Raw genomic sequence first — 17,550 nt, 5'->3', positions numbered from 1 at the left:
TTGCAATACAACATCCTTTGTTGATTTTACCTATTTCCCCAGTCTGTCTGGTAACAGCATCAATATACACTTGCGATATTCCCCTTGTTAATGCAGTCTTCAATACACAGGTCTTTTTCCATCAACTTTTTCAAGATTATATGATCTGTGTGGGTGATACATCTGTTTTATTTAAATAGCATTAGTCTTTTAATGAGCCCAGTTCACAAAGCCTATCTAATGGTATCTAAAGAGGCTGTTTTGATCAATTTATTTTGATATTCCTGAAACTGTGCAAGACTGGTCGATTTATTTAACAACAGTCTAGAAAGGCTGTATGCATACTGTACAAGCTAGCAAAAAAGACTTTAAAGAAATTTTCTATACGAGTCATGGATTAATTCTGTGTGAATCTTGCTGAATATCTCCATATGTTGTGGGTATGGCAGTTGCCAGAAAAGGCTAGATAAGTAAGATTGACACATAAATGCCGATTTGGTTCCTTAGACTGGCAGAGGAGCCTTAATCCTTTTGGGATGCTAGGTTCTCTTAGTGAAATATTCTGCAAGCCCTGACATGATTGCGGTAAATGGCTGACAGGTCAGTTAGTTATTTGACTTCCTATCTCTGGGCAAACGAGATGCTCAGCTATTGTTGCTTTGTGTATGTACGCTATAAAGCACTGCAAATACCATTAAGGCCTCACTGGCACTTCTGGCAAATCATTAACTGTAGCCTGTTGAGGGAGACTTGTTGGAACAGGGCTGAAAACGCATTACAATAGTAATGAACCACGCTGACAGCACATAATGAACTCTCATTGGGAAGGATGAAATATTAAACATGAAGCATTCAAAACGTCTAATGGAGAATGGAAACTTTGTAGGAGAGCTGGGCTTCAGGACTCCTGTTGTAACTTTCCAATGCAAATAGAAAATATATAGCTGCCAACCTCTATAGAAAGAACAACACTGTACTGTTATAATTAAGGCATTGTTTGAGCGAGAAGGTGTTTGTCACATCAATTTATATTTATTATAAGAAATTTTATTATTTATTATTACATTTTCTTTTCACTAAATTCATCTCTGCATTTTAAAAGTATGGTTACACTTTATTTTAAAGATCTCTAAAGACATTAATATAACCAGAGTTGAACAGCTCACCAATGTCTATGCAAAGCTTGGTTTATTAAGTAACTATTAAATACATAATTGTAACTAATTATGTATCTATTAGCTATGTTTTTATGGTTCATAAAAGGTTGATAAGCTGTTGAACTGGGATACTACTGGGAATAAGAATAATAATAAACTTAGTTGTAGACAAACATTTTCAAAAGTTTTCTTTTTTTTTAATTACAATGATCTGTTTATATAGGCAAATTGTGTCATTTATTGTTGCTTTCTACATTGATAATTCCATGGTTAAATGTCAAATACATTTGTGATAAAAAAAAAAAAAAACCAAAAAACTTTTAAACAAAAAAGGCAACAAAGATAATCATGCATTTATCTATCAACACTGTTATCTGCTTTTGAACTGCCCCGATATCAAATCATACTGTTATGTATTTGATCTTATTAGGACTCAAGTCATTGTATTTTGTATCTTGCTCTTAATTGTACTGTAATTCTTGTAAATGTATTTTTTGTATACAACTGTAAGTCACCCTGGGTAAGGGTGTCTGCTAAGAAATAAATAATAATAATAATAATAATAATAATAATAATAATAATAATAATAATAATAATAATAATAATTTATCTATATAAACTGGCTGGACAAAAGACTAAAGAATACAAGCAAAATTAGAAAATCCCTTAATTTGCAGTGTATGCAAATGCATGGGGTCACATGGCTTGTGAGAGTTGTGTACAACTATTCAGCAACAATTATAGGAAATTCTATTTTCTACATATTTTATTGGTTTTTTAAACTTTTCTTTATTTAAGCAAGATATCTTAAATGTGTCACAGGGCAACCTCGTATTTTAAGAACATTGTCATTGCCTTCAGCGTTGCAGCTCTTACATTTAAAGAATGCCCAAGACATCACTCTTAAAACAATAAGAGTTTTGCAAAATGTATAAACATTGCATACATGAACAAGGAAGGATGCATAGTTCACACCTTATTGTTCGAGTGGAAACAGGTGTCTAGGGGTGTTCCGTGTAACGACTACAAACAAATATTCGTAACGAGTATGGCCATTTATTCGAGACACAAGAAATGCTCTTAGTATTTGTTATTTGTAGACAAAAACTATGTAAAAAAAACTTAAAGTTAAAGAACCACTCAACACTTCACCAGCTGATTTCTCCCAGCTGTATCAATATACCAGTTATCTAAATTGTTACCAGTGCACAAGTGTCATTGGCAGGACTTAGGGCATGCCTTTACTTGCCTGAGGCAGCTGGTCTCTAGTCACCCTGTGGTCCTACAGAATAGTGCTAAAGACTTGATCTTTATTATTTACATTCCAAAAGACTAGCATCTGTTTAATATTGATTTTAGTGAAAGTATGTTGATTTTAGAACATATTAACTAGGTTTGTCAACTTTTCAAATTTATTTTTTCCAAATTTTTTGGTTATTTAATTGTTTGCTAGCATGTGACAGGAGAGAATATTTTTCAAGACTGTCAAGACAAAGACGTTGGGTTTATATTTTTCAACAATAAGCTTTGAAATGATGAGAAGCTTACTTAAAACAATATTGTTTTAGCTAAATGAGAACATGGCTTGTAAGGGGAATGCTCCAAGCTGTCCACATCACTGTGATTTCAGTTGTAGGGACCTGTGAGAATCCTTCTCTGATAGTCTTTTTTTTTATGGTAGCCAACATTTTCAAACAGGGACAATATGAGGAGACATGTATATGTTGCACATACATTGCTTTTGCATGCTTTGTTTTCATATAATGGATGTTTTATTTATTTACTTATTTTCTTTAAAATATCTTTAAATTGTTGGGGACTATATACAATTGATGTGCCAGGGAACTAACTTCACAAAATGGCAAAAAACGATATGCATGCCAGGGAACTATATACATAAAATGCCAGAAATAGAACTATATTATCAAATTCCAGGCAAGACAACTATATAAAAAATCCAGGGAAGTGAACACATTTCTTTATTTTGCAGTTCACTCTGTTAGCTCCTCCTCATCTTCAGTTACATTCTCATTTTCATGGAGTTGGCCAAATGTGGATTCTCAAAATTCAAAAAGATTTGACTGTTGCTTCAGTTTCTTAAGTTTCTTAAGATATTTTGAGAAAATGTTTTTTTTTTATTATTATAATTTCCTGTGCCGTCTAAACTGACCGACCGAGCATATTAGGGGAACTCAACGGCCTGTAGCGCTGCAGCACTCCTGAAACACAGAGAATGTGAGGCAGCACAGACACCTCAACACTCCTTTTGTCCCTTGTTGTTGTTGGGGTGAGGGGAATCTACTTGCTTTTAAAGTTTTTTAGTTTCTTAATTTTCTTTAAGTTGGCAATAGTCATCTCTTTCGAACTGCAGACAATGCAGAATGAATTTGGAATGATAATTTCCAGTGTTCTACCCTAACTTGACTGGCTGGTGCGCGTTACTATGGAAACAAGGGGGCTGGTTCCACGAAAGGATTGGCTCTGCGAGATCAACAAGCAGTGTGGATTTTGATAGTTAAGCAGAAAGCCTTTATTACAGAACCAAAGTTCTGTTGTATATCCTGTAAATGATTAGTCGCCAACGTGATTCCTAAAGTTGTGTAATGTGTTAAAGTTGTCCTGAATTGTATTCTTTGATGATTTTCAAAGTTTGGTATATGGTACGCTTAATTACAGTATTTCATTACCTTAACTGTAGGTGTTGAAGTTTTACTGAATTGCATTAATTTAATGATTTGTAAAGCTTTGTAATTGTGTATGCTTAATGTAATAGAAGAGGTTACTAGCTATATATCATCAGTAGGTACTTGTGTACTAAGTACTTGTGTATGTTAACTTTACTCTATACATTACTAAAGGTAAAGTAATTGTTATTAATACCTGTTCAATTATCCATACAAATCGATTATGCGAACTAGTATCGGTCCCAATTAGTTCAGATAAGTGACTCTACTGTATATTAAAAAAATAAAAATTGGAGCATCATAATCCAGAGCCACTCAGAATGATCACACTGTAAAACAAACGGCATTTAAAGCTCTTTAAGTAAATACCACTACATTTTTATTTTCTGTGCTGACCTATGCATGGGAGACAGGGTCATAGAACATAGGTTCTAAAACCACTTATACAATGGGATGCTGTCATGTTGTACAGTGGTAAAGATGCTCACTTGGAAAGTCGCCAGTTCAGCCGTTACCCCATACCTACCAGCACTGCTCTTAGCAATGTAGCTTCTGCTTCACTTCTCAATCAAAACCATTTCAATTTCACCCCTTTTTATTTTATTATCTTGCTAGTTTATTCTGTTATCAAAATGAGACCCCATCCTAAGAAAAACAGCATTTCCACAACTCTGACTTCATGGAGTTGTTGATCAGAAGTTATAATTGTGCATTGATTCATAGGGTGCCTCGAGGTATGGGTCTGTTACCTAGAACATCAAAAGATGGGAGGTGTTATTAACCGTGTTCTCAGGGAGCAACACAAGGCTATTCATTCACTGCTTCTGTGTGTGTGCTTGTGGTTGCTTTCACAAATAAAAAAAATTAAAATCACACACTTGCAGAATGCACTTTTTTTCAGGACCGGGTTTATAAACATTTCTGTTTAACAGTTTTTTCTTTAATGACTCCTGCTTTGTAATGAAAAAAATGAAGGACTTGTTCTGCTGCTGAAATAATGAGGTGTTTATAGATTTGACAGGTGGAGTTTTCAAAAAGGTGTCAGAAAGGTGGCAATAATTATGAGAGACAGCTAAATTCCGGTCTGGAGTAATGAAGAGAATGTTAAAAGGAAAGTATTTGACGTGGCAAATAATTATTTTTATTTGGTGTCAATAAAAAGCAATTTCCATGTACTATTAGGCACTGATGTGTCTACAGAACTCTGCATGAAAGAGCCAGTATGGTAAGCCAGTATCCATGTTATAATAGTAACTTGCTGTGCTGTTTCTTATCTTCCTGGATCACTTAAAATAACTCTCAGTACTTTTTCGGCTTTATGAACTATGATGAAAAACATTATTATTGTTGTCGTTGTTCTTATACTGTATTTGTCAGCCTTTTCTCCTCTGTGTGTAGAGGGGTCATACAGTTAAACAATTAGAAATCCATATTATAGATACAGTGGCATGTGCTGTGACCCGTTTCTTACTGAATTCAACAGAAGCGATAGCAGTCCTTTTAGCTGACAAAAGCTTTTATAAATAAGATCCCATATTGACAGGGTTTAATAACGTCATGTGGTCTACATTTAATAATGTCATGTGGTCTCTACATTCTCAAGGCTCTTTACTCCAAATACTTATTAGCAGAAATAAACAATTCAGACATTTGAGAGCTTGGAAGAATTATTATTATTATTATTATTATTATTATTATTATTATTATTATTAGTTTTAGAATTTTATTTGGTTCCCTTTCGAACAAAAAAAATGTGCTAATTACATCTGGAGTAAAAAGCTTTGAGCATTTGGCCCAATATTTTAACATGCATACTGAATTATTTAATCAAAATACAGTACAGGCTGGGGCTCCCGAGTGGCGCATCCAGTAAAAGCGCTCCATGTGGAGTGCAGGATGTGCCCTATAGTCTGAACGTCGCGAGTTCGAGTCCAGGCTATTCCTTTGCCGACCAAGGACGGGAGCTCCCAGGGGGTGGCGCTCAATTGGCCGAGCGCCACCCAGAGGGAGGGAGGGGTAGGTCGGCCAGGGTGTCCTCGGCTCACCGTGCACCAGCGACCTCTGTGGTCTGGCCGGGCGCCTGCGGGCTTGTCTGTAAGCTGCCCAGGGCTGCGTTGTCCTCCGACGCTGTAGCTCTGGGTGGCTGCATGGTGAGTCTGCAGTGTGTAAAGAAAATAATAAAAATAATTGGCGACCACTAAATTAAAAAATAAACAAATAAATAAAAAATAAAAAAATACAGTACAGGCTGAACTCTGTTTATACAGTCCATGTAAAATCGAATCTGCTGTCAACATGGGCTAATCTTAATTGAAATAACCAGAGAAGACTGACAAGACTGTGCCAATGTAATTAAAATTCTATCATATTAGATAAAAGCATCTTCTATTGCAAACTATGACTGATGGTCAACAAATGGCCTCCTGTGGTACTTCAAATGGACTTCACAACACTTACATGCATTTTGGATTATTGAATGTACTGTTTACTGTAAGTTTATCATATCTAAAGAGGTATCTGAACACTGTGCTTGTTGGGGGTCACAAACATTAAACCATTTCCCTATTTCACGTTATCAGTCAGACCTGTGATGTTCAACAAATACAATTCAGTGTTGAATAAATAATATGAAATTTGTCCCCTAGGAAATAAAGAATAAAGGTGGGTCATGTCTGACTGAGATTATAAACTTTTGTTTTGGTCTGCAAGCAACATTTTTAGGAAATGCATATTTCATAATGTCAATACTGCTTGTGAAGGAAGAGAGGGTTAAGCACTGCCCATCAGTCCCCCCTGTGTGGTTACTAGATGTCAGTATGAAATCGGAGGTCCTTTGATGTAGAACCAGTCACAACTGCAAATGCAAACCTGACTCATGTTTCTCAGGGAAATAATAACTGTGGACTAATGCTTATCAGGTTGCCAATGATATTCATTCATAATTAAACAGTACACTAAGAGAATACCACAGGACAGCATAAAGGTTTCAGACCAGGCGTGGGGTCATGTGCACACAAAATGCTGAAAGACAGGGGAACTGTACACTGACGCTGTTTAATTCATGTTGTCTCCTATTAACCTTTAGTTAGTATTTGAGTCAATGTCAGGTTCACAAAATACAAACTCGCAAAGACGTATCTCTAAAGTGAATGGAGTTTTTTTTTTGTTTGTTTGTTTTGTTTTGTTGCAGGTGTTCCTACAGGCAATTTTAAAATGTTGTATTCATTGCTTACTATAGATTTACTGTAGTGCTTTGGAAAGCAGAAACAAAAGCATGTTAAAAGCATATGTACTGTTTGTTTAACTCACACAGTAAACCTATTTAATAATCTCAATAGTGAGTCTTATTAAAATACTACACAAGTTAATATTTTTTTTTTAATATGCACAGTAAATTATAAGAAATGTTTAAAGCAGACAAAAGTCTTGGCTAAAGCTTTCATCAGTGCTGTGAGTTCAGAATTGAAAACAATGCTCGTGTGCGTTAATGTTGTAATTAATTAGGTTAATTATACCATTAACCTGATGCTCCATAGGCAGATGAATAGAAGGAGTTTCTTGAGAAACAATAGTATCAACTGTTGCACATTTCCTGATGGGCAGGATTGAAAGACAGATTGGAGCATCCAGTGAGCTTAATTGTGGTTGAGATCCGGTGTTGCAACACATGGAACCTCTCAGTCACTGTATTTTTTGCCTGCTGAATGAACATTGGAAAGATGAACTATAGTATGTGTGAAAACCTAAAGCTAAACAGTGCATACAAAGCCTACTGCTGGATCAGACCTGATGAGGAATCTCCTTTTTTATGATAAATGACAATAACACTGGGGGTTATTTTCAAAGCCTTTTGCTCCTAAAGGAGAAAAGCACCTGTTAGTTACAAAACTAGAACACAGGCTTTTAAAGGAGGGTCTTTATTTTAAAAGTACTTTTTTTTTCTAAAAGTAAGGAAATTGTTATTCTAACTAATAAAATACTTACTTTAGAGAAGAACCTCATGATTTGTTCATTGATTTATGTTAATAATACAAAAAAAACATTTCAAATTTATGGATTTATTCCTTTTCAGAAAAACAAAAGTCCATAATAAAAATTTTACAACATAGTTTTGTTTTTAGTAAATGTAGATTTTTTTTAAACAATATTTTGAATGATATTATTTAAATAGTAAATGTACAACGATATGATTAATTTTCTAAGAAATTTTGAAATCCATTTATTTATGAAAATGATTAATACTATTAAGTTGTTTATAGCATTGTGTTAATTATAACTAGGGCTTCTGTTTTTCGGGTTTATGAATTGTATTTTTCGGTGTTTATTTTTAGCTATTTTCGAGTTTTATGTAAATCGGTTTTTTTTTCTGGGCTTTCGTTTTTGATATACTGTATGAAATTAGTGTTTTCGGTTACTTTTCAAAATGCTTGAGCGTTTTTCTTTTATGTCAAAATATGTATAATAGTAACTCGACAGTACTTGCACACTTAAGTTGTACCTTCTTTCCTTTGCTGTCTTCCACAACGAAATCCCTATGGTCACGGGCACATTCTCCTGGGGTTTTTGTGTGTAGGCATTGTTGTGCATTTCGCCACAATTATATTTTAAATCCTCTGTATTTTAACTGTAATACAGATTTAAATCCCACTAACAAGCCTCCATCCTGATTGTAATCTTGTTTTAAATCTCGCAAGCGGAGTCTCCAATAGAAATGTAGGAATGTGCTGTCACTCAGTAGTTGGGGTGGGTTTAAAGTATTCTGAACGAATCAATGATAGATGCAAGTCAGGACGGCGGGACATTGCCCTGCAGCACTGGGAAATGTATTTATTATTATTTTTGTAGGTTTTATTTTTTAATGAGAAAAGGGTAAAGTCACTGTGAATTGATTAACCATTTCCACAGTTTTTCCGGTGTTTTCTGGTGTTTATTGGCTATCCACCGATTTCATTTTTTTTTGTATCAGTGGTGTTTTATCGGTTGAAACCGAAAATCAGAAGCCCTACTTATAACCTTGCTATTTATTACATCAGCATGATTATCAAAATAATCTGTTAAGATATGTTGACAGTTAAAAACACAGAGATGCTGAACGGACCAGTTACCCATTAAGTTTTCAGACCTAACAACGTTTGGTAGCATTGCTTTCATTTCCAACATTGTTCTTTTTTTATTTCACAGATATGTATGCATAACATTTAGTGGTGGTTGATATTTATTTTTTATTTATTTATTTATTTATTTCTTAGCAGACGCCCTTATTTATTGCAGAAGTACCTGCAACTTAAATTCTGTTCTCATCTTGAATGATTGTGTGACTTGAATCTTAAGCATTCAGATCCATTCTTACCAAATAATGAATTACTAAAATATGTTTCTACATTTGCATAGAGCTCCCTTGTCTGAGGTACTAATAAAAAAATAAAATAAAAAATAAAAAAAACAGAAGCAATGTTGTTCTGTTGAGTGCAACTACATAAGTACTTGGGGAAGAGCTGTAACACTGTCTTCGACTGGTACCATGCTGAAGAGTCACAAGATCATTTAAAATACGGTGGTCAACGGTTGGAGTGAACCTTGGAGAAAAGCATTTTGACAAGGAAATGGCTATTTAGGAATTGTTCCAAGTTAATGGACGTGAGCACAGAGACCTCTGTTGGTGAGTATTCGTACTGACTGACAGTTGGTTCTCCTGATCAACAATTGATTGCAGATGGTGGCTGAGAGCTCTATTAATAAAATACTAGCATGCACAGAAATACATATGACTGACATGCACCCATTGACACTAACTGGTGAGAAAGGGATGTTTTATTTTCGAAAGCTTGAAATTGTGTCTTGAGTTAGGGCTACTGCTGTGATTAATCAAAGGATGTATCAACAGTTAACCAATTAACAAGATACAAGTATGACACCTGGTTTGACGTTCAGCTTCGCTTTTTCATGTACTTGGTAAAATGTGTCTAATTGACATCACTCAGTCAGCAAGGAAGTGAAATAATTGGAGGGAAGAGAACTGCAGACAAAAGTTGTTTAAATGTACATGGCTTGACTGTACAGTAATTGGTTCCTACTGAATGACTGACAAACACAATGAGAAACCTGACTGGTCTAATCTTTGCTTTACGTTGTTGCTAGGTTGATAGACTTACAGGCCTGGTACTGACCTGCAAATCACAATCTGATAAAAATGAAATGGCCCGTAACCTCTGGTAACCTGTCTGAGACCTCTTCACCAGTATCTGAAAGATATATCCCAACACAATAGCTCACACTAAAAGAAGAACAATGGAAGAAAATAACTTATTTTAAAAGGAACTACTTTTTCCCCCTGTGACAGGGATGGCTAAGTGGTGACGTCAGGCCAGATACAGGAAGAATAACACTCAGGCAGTACTGCAGTGCAAAGACGTTTGCGCCGTTTTATTTTAACAAACACAAAATTAAAATAAAAGGTTTGAACAAAAAAAAACACTGCTCACAGAGCAAAATAAAAAAGGTAAACAAAAAACAAATCACAAACACAAAACACTTGTCAGGCTGAGCAGAATGCTTTCACTGATCCTGTGGATATTTTAATCATCGTTTCTTTCTCCTCTCGTTCGCTCTGTTCCTCCTCTCGAACCACCACCCTGAGTGCAGAGAGCTGTAGTCTTATATGCAGGTGACCATCTCCCGATTAGCACAATTAAACAATTAATTAACTCGGGAGATGGACACCTTCTGCGAGGTTTTCTACTGCGGATGGGGCTTCCCATCCACGCTGTAAAACAATAACAAAATATACAGTTCCGCCATCATATTTATATATAAATTAACAATAATAATAATAATAATAATAATAATAATAATAATAATAATACAACATACAAATACAAAATAATAAATTGCACAGGGGCGGAGGGGTACCTCGTTCTAAAAATAAATAATACATTACCCCCCAATAGGGGAATTCAAAACCTAAAATACATATTCTCTATTTGGATATGGTCTAGTTTTGAAGTGAGTGAAACATGTATTAATACCCTCCAAATTCTGAATTACCATTTATACCACAAGAGTGGGTATATCTAGCGTGGGATATATTTTTGTTATCTCATTTGAGTGGGATAACATGAGTGGATAACATGAGTGGGATAACATGAGTAGGATATTATTATTATTATTATTTATTTCTTAGCAGACGCCCTTATCCAGGGCGACTTACAATTGTTACAAGATATCACATTATTTTTACATACAATTACCCATTTATACAGTTGGGTTTTTACTGGAGCAATCTAGGTAAAGTACCTTGCTCAAGGGTACAGCAGCAGTGTCCTCCACCGGGGATTGAACCCATAATCCTCTGGTCAAGAGTCCGGAGCCCTAACCACTACTCCACACTGCTGCCCCAACATGAGTGTCTTCTGCCCTGATGTTGGATGCAGGTTGTGGCGAATCTAACTCTTGGGACAGTGCTGTCTTCTCTTCTTGAAGCAGGTTACTGTCTTGTGGAATTTTTTGTATTTCTCTCCGGTTTCTTCTTAGGAGATTTCTTGTAGGGAGTTCCACAAAGTACGGCCTGGGTGCGTCTGCTTTTCTTACTACTCTGGCAGGGTCCCAGTATCTGCCTTGCCTAACTCTCACCTTTTCATTCTGTTGCAGAGTGGGCATTTCTTTTGCCTTTCTGTCATAGCAGTACTTTGTTTTCCTTTTACTTTTTGCAGTGCTTGTACCATCCTGCTGTTTTCATGTTGCAGTAAACTGTGTGCTGTGGGCAATCTCGTTCTCAGTCTTCTGCCCATTAACATCTGAGCAGGTGATTGTAACTCAGTTCAGTGGGTGTATCTCTGTAAGCCAATAATGCTAAATAAAAATCTTGGTTAGCTGCTTTAGCCTTCTTAAGTAGGTTCTTGACAGTTTGCACAGTTCTCTCAGCAAGGCCCTTAGACTGAGGGTACAGAGGGCTTGAAGTTACATGTTGAAATCCCCAAGTTTCTGCAAATTCTTTAAATTTTTTACTTGCATATTGTGGTCCATTGTCAGAGACTACTTTTTCTGGTATTCCATGTCTTGCAAATGCAGACTTCATCAGAGTGATCACAGTTTCACTTGTTGATTCTCTTAACAGGCCTACTTCAAAGAATCCAGAATATGAGTCCACCATCAGTACATATTCTTTGTTTTCAAAGTAGAAGATATCGGTGGAAATCATCTGCCATGGTCTGTTTGGCACCTCATGCTGCATCAGTGGTTCTTTTTGCTGTTGTCGTTTGTGTTTCTGGCATAAAGCACATTTTGACACTACATCAGTAATGAATGCATTCATACCTGGCCAATACAAGATCTCTCTTGCTCTTCTTTTACATGCTTCAATGTCGAGGTCTCCTTCATGTATTCTTTTCAGCATTTCGCCCCACATTCTCTCAGGTATGACTATTGTCTCCCCTTTTAGGATCAGATTGTCAGCGGCGCTGAGTTCTTCTCTCACATTCCAGAGTTTCAGCTCTTTTGGTATTTCTTTGCTTGTTTCAGGCCATCCTTTCTCTATAACCTTTTTCAGAGCCTGCATTGTGCTGTCATTTTGAATCTCGACACTTAACTCTTTGCGTTTGTCATCCGAGATGGGAAAATGTTGTGTCAGCATATGTAACTGTGCCTCAGCTTCCTCTTCAATGCTGTGATCTGTCTCTGGCAGGTAAGCTCTTGATAGTGCATCAGCAACCAGCTTTAGTTTACCTGGGACATGTTTCAGATCATATTGGTACTTCTGCAATCTTAATAGGAATCTCTGAATTCTTGGTGGTGCTTTACTCAGTGGCTTCTTCACTATTGCTTCAAGTGGCTTGTGATCTGATTCAACATCAATTCATCTGCCATACACATACTGGTGGAACCTCTCACATCCAAATACTACTGCCAGCATCTCCTTCTCAACACATATGCAATTGCTGCACTGTCTTGTAGCAAAGCTGCTCCCAAAACACTCTGTGAGGCATCTACTGTTAACTTTACTGGCTTGTTTTGGTCAAAATACTTCAAAACTGGAGCTTTTGTTAAACATGCTTTCAGCTCTTTCATGTTCTTTTGTCCAGTGCCATTCAATATCATTCTGCAACACTTGCCTTAGTGGTGCTGTTATTGCAGATATTTGTGGTAGAAATTTTGCAAGAAAATTAGCCATACCTAACAGTCTTTGCAGCTCCACTTTGTTTGTCAGCTCAGGCATGTCCACAACTGCCTTTATCTTTGCATCATCAGGTTTCATGCCATCTGCTGTGAGGATGTTTCCCAGGTACTTCAATTGTGGCATTGCAATGTGGCACTTTTTGTTTTTGAATTGTAATCCAACTTCTCTTCCTCGAATTAAGACTCTTTTCAGTCTTAAATCATGCTCTGCTTTGGTAGTGCCTCAGATTAGCAAGTCATCAATATAAGTTGAGACACCTTTAATTCCTTCTATTATTTCTGCAATTTTCTTGTGAAAAACTTCGGGTGCACTCGAAATTCCAAATGGCAGTCTTAGAAAATGGTACCTCCCGATTGGTGTATTGAACGTGGTGTACTTTGAACTCTGCTCATCCAGCGGTATTTGCCAGAATCCACTGGAAGCGTCTAAAACACTAAAGTACTTTGCTCCTGTCAATTTACTACATATTTCTTCCATTGTTGGTAGCTGGTAGTGTTCTCTTTGAATTGCTTTGTTCAATTGTTGAGGGTCCAAACATATTCTTAAGGACCTGTCAGGCTTTTCTACTATTACCATGGGGCTGACCCACTCGGTTGGTTCATTTTCTTTCACAATTACTCCCAATTCTGTCATTCTTTCCAATTATTTTTTAACTTTGTCTCTTAAAGCAAACGGTATTTTCCTTGGTGGATGCACAGCGGGAGCAACATCCGGGTTAAGTTGAATTCTGTGAGTGCCTTGTAAACATCCTAAATCTCCGAAAACATCTTCGTACTGTGCTAATATCTCGCTTCCTTCTTGTTCTATATTTAAATGCATCACTCGCTTTACTAAATTGAGTTCTTTAATCCCAACACAGGCTGTGCTTTTACATCTACTATAAATTCAAAAGTTTTGACAGTACCTTTGTGGGCGCACTCCATTGTTGTCACTCCGATGACTGGAATTAATTCTCCACTGTATGTTGTCTGTTTCACTTTTGTCTTTTTCAAAGCTGGCTTTGAGCTCATTTTCTGGTAGGTGTGTTTTGGCAAAACGTTGGCTTGTGCTCCGGTATCTAGTTTAAGCATGACAGATTCTCCATTTACTTCTATTTGTGCTTTCCAGTCTTTTCCAGGGCTGTCTACATTCTCCATAACTCCTATAAATAGTTCACTTTCGCTGTCTTCCTCTATCAGCTTCACTGTCTGTATTTTGCCCGATCCTTGTGAAATGTTTTTTTCTTTCTGCAGTTCATGCACTCTTTTCCCATGGCTGGACAGCTATTTCTCGAATGTTCCTTGCCGCACCGTCTGCATTTACTCTGATGTCTCGGTCTATTGCTGCCACCTAGTGGTCTTTCTTTTTTTCCCGCTCCTACTCTCTTCATTTCTTTGTTTCTTTTTATTTCATCCATCTCAGGGACTTTGTTCTCTGTTTCAGTATTTGTGAGCATTTTTATTCTTATTTTGGTAACATCCACTGCCTTTTGTAAGGTAAGGTCAGGGTCTCTTATCAGTCTTTCTTTCTACAATGGATTGCTTATCCCACAGACTATTCTGTCTCTTCTCAGAGATTCTGTCAGATTAGCAAACTCACATGTCTTACATTTATTCTTTAATTCTGTTGATCTATCGTCTCACCTAAGCATTTAATTAGTGTAGAGTTTAATTGCTCTAAAATACACTGCAAGGTACTACTAATGTAATGAACTCTCCTACCTACACAATTAATTATCATCCATTTATCAATCTTTGTACCACTATCAAAAATCCCTACCAAATTGTCTTTTTTGTTTCTTTTGTATACTTGGCTGGAGATGCATTAGGAAGCCACTTTGCAACACAGAGCAGGTCTACTCCCTGTTGGTCGCGGCAGGTACTGGTAGGTATTAATTGACTAGAGAAAGTTCCACCTGGACTGCATTGTAGAATCCGAAACTGCAATAAGCCATAACCTCTGCTTGTAGCAAAGCAATACTACATTTTGTGACCTTGGTGAGTTGCAGCTGCTCAAGCTGATTTGGGATTTGCACGACCTCATTCCCCTGTTGATTTGGAGAAATATTGTAGATGCTTTATTACTTAAATTAGATTATTTCTAATCTTTCATTTTAATTGGTCTGGTAGTCTTAGTTTCTGAGTTACTGAATTATTGCCTGACTTGAGTATTTCCAGGGCAGAGATATCAAAAGTAAATTGGATATCAGTAGTTATTGAGAACCAGCTGCGGAGGGGCTGATTCACTGTATTGAAGTGAAATTGTGCCAAATAAGGTGGGTGTAACATGATATAAAAGTACAGTAGACGCAATTCTGAACAACAGCGTCACAATCTACATGGACATGTTTCAGACAGTATATGTAATGATTCAATTTGAAATTTTATTTCCATTCCTATTAACTGATATTAGACAATTACATACTATAAAAGTTAAGTGTATGAAATGTCCATATGACTTACTGATAACATATGTCATTATAGATTGGTAATGTCATTTTTAGACAGGCAGACTTTTTTTGTGGGTTATGTAAGAAGACATTCTAAAGTTCTGTTAAACCTACTCCTAACACCCCACTGAATAGGTCAGGACCTTGATGTGGTGAGTGGGCTTTTTACCAAAGCTGACCTTCAGTATAGTTTTTTTTTTTTTCACTACTGCTTACACATTAAGTCCTGGATAGCACTTTACAATGGAAATATGCAATCTGATCGTGTACTTGTTTTTATTGTGAAGAATACAGAAAATAAAGTTTTGTTACATTTTTCAACATGTTGTGCCTTTTTTGAGAATGTCTTTCTGGTTCTGACTGCTACACCTGATACATAACTCACTAAAATGATTGAGTTCAGATTTCTGCTAGCCATGCGGATTGACTTCTGCTCTAGCATTTACACAAATCTGACATCCTGTATGCTTCATTAGTTAAGAGCCTGAATTATACACACTAAAGTCAGGGACAATATGTAGTGGTTAACAATCACATTGCTTCTAGTTCCAAATTTGTACTTTTGAGTGTTCGAAGTTATGGAAGACACATTCATATTTTATTGCATATGATATAATTTGGCTTCATACATATTTAACTAATGCATATACAGTATTACTGATAACAAAGGAACTTACTATATCTAAGTATCAGAAACAACAACCAATCTGCAACTCTGCTTTGAGAAATGACAGGCTTCATTCCAGGATGATGCCAATGATCTGACAAACACTGTAGGAAGTGGCAACATATACAATGAGGGTATATTACTTATTGCAGTTTGTTAGCAGATTTAATGCAAGACCACGCATGAACATTTCTGAAGATTAAACCTTTTGACCTGTTCATTCCTTTAACTCAATTTTTGACATTCCCTAAATATTTCTCACAATATACAATGAAGCTATTGTATAACCTATATTAATCATATTGCCCTATTAGAGTAAATAACAATATTTTTAGATCATAAACCTACTGGCACGTTTTCAATTAAAGTCTGTGTAAGTTAAGGATCGTCTTAATTGAGCAATTAGAAACCACTACTTATCAATTTAGCAATATTATAAAAATCACATAAATTGAAGCAAAGTAGTTTGTCCACTTAGCACAGCATGGTCAAAACAAAGGAGTTGGATCTAGATGTGAGAAAAGCACTTGTTACAGTAACTACTACAGCAGCAGGGGAATCGATAAAGAGCGTTGTGGGGGGAAATTGTAATACGAAAATCGACAATAAGCAAGAAGTATTTGAAGACTAATTCAACTGAAACGATGGAAAGAAGTGGATGTCCCAGGAAAAGTACGACTACAGCATGTAGAATTGTTCGAGCAGCTCGCAAAAAAACACCAACAGACAAGGATTTAAAGAAACATCTGGCATAGCAGTGCATGACATAATGCAGTCGTCTTACACAAAGACGTTAACCACATTTGTCAACAATTCAATAATAAAATAAAAAGCGTCTTGAATGATCTATTTAGTTAATGGTGTCAATACGTTTGTCTGCAACTGCATGTGTAATCATGACAGCTCCCTGATTATGATCCATAAATCAACATGACTACCATCCAAATATTTGTAAAAATTATTACCAGACTATACTTCTAACTTATTGTTTTAAGCATTTTTTATTTGAAAAGTTACAATTTTAATATAACGTTTGCGTTACAGCTGTGATAACTTGAGCTGTTCTACTTTATTTGCGTTACTTTTCAAAAGGTATTTATGACAGAACTTAAACCAGCCACATAATATGAAATACAATTCCACTGTTAGATCTCTTTAATATTTTATATATATATATATATATATATATATATATATATATATATATATATATATATATATATATATATATGGTACTATTGTTTAATTACGGTACAATGTTTTATTTGTAGCGTAATTAAACAATATTTAATGTATTTTATATTTACTGCAAAGGCTCTTATGTAATCACATGAAGAAGAAATAAATATAGTAATAATACGAACAAATCCCAATAAAAACACAAACGCAACTTTGAGTAAGTAAAATGCAGAGACATGTTTTACCCTATCCTCTCTTCGCATCGCGAAACCTAATCATCACGT

This window comes from Acipenser ruthenus, chromosome 6, assembly GCF_902713425.1.
Source record: "Acipenser ruthenus chromosome 6, fAciRut3.2 maternal haplotype, whole genome shotgun sequence".
NCBI classification, from domain to species: Eukaryota; Metazoa; Chordata; class Actinopteri; order Acipenseriformes; family Acipenseridae; genus Acipenser; species Acipenser ruthenus.
The sequence above is the reverse complement of the archived record's forward strand: the minus strand, read 5'-3'. Positions refer to the sequence as shown.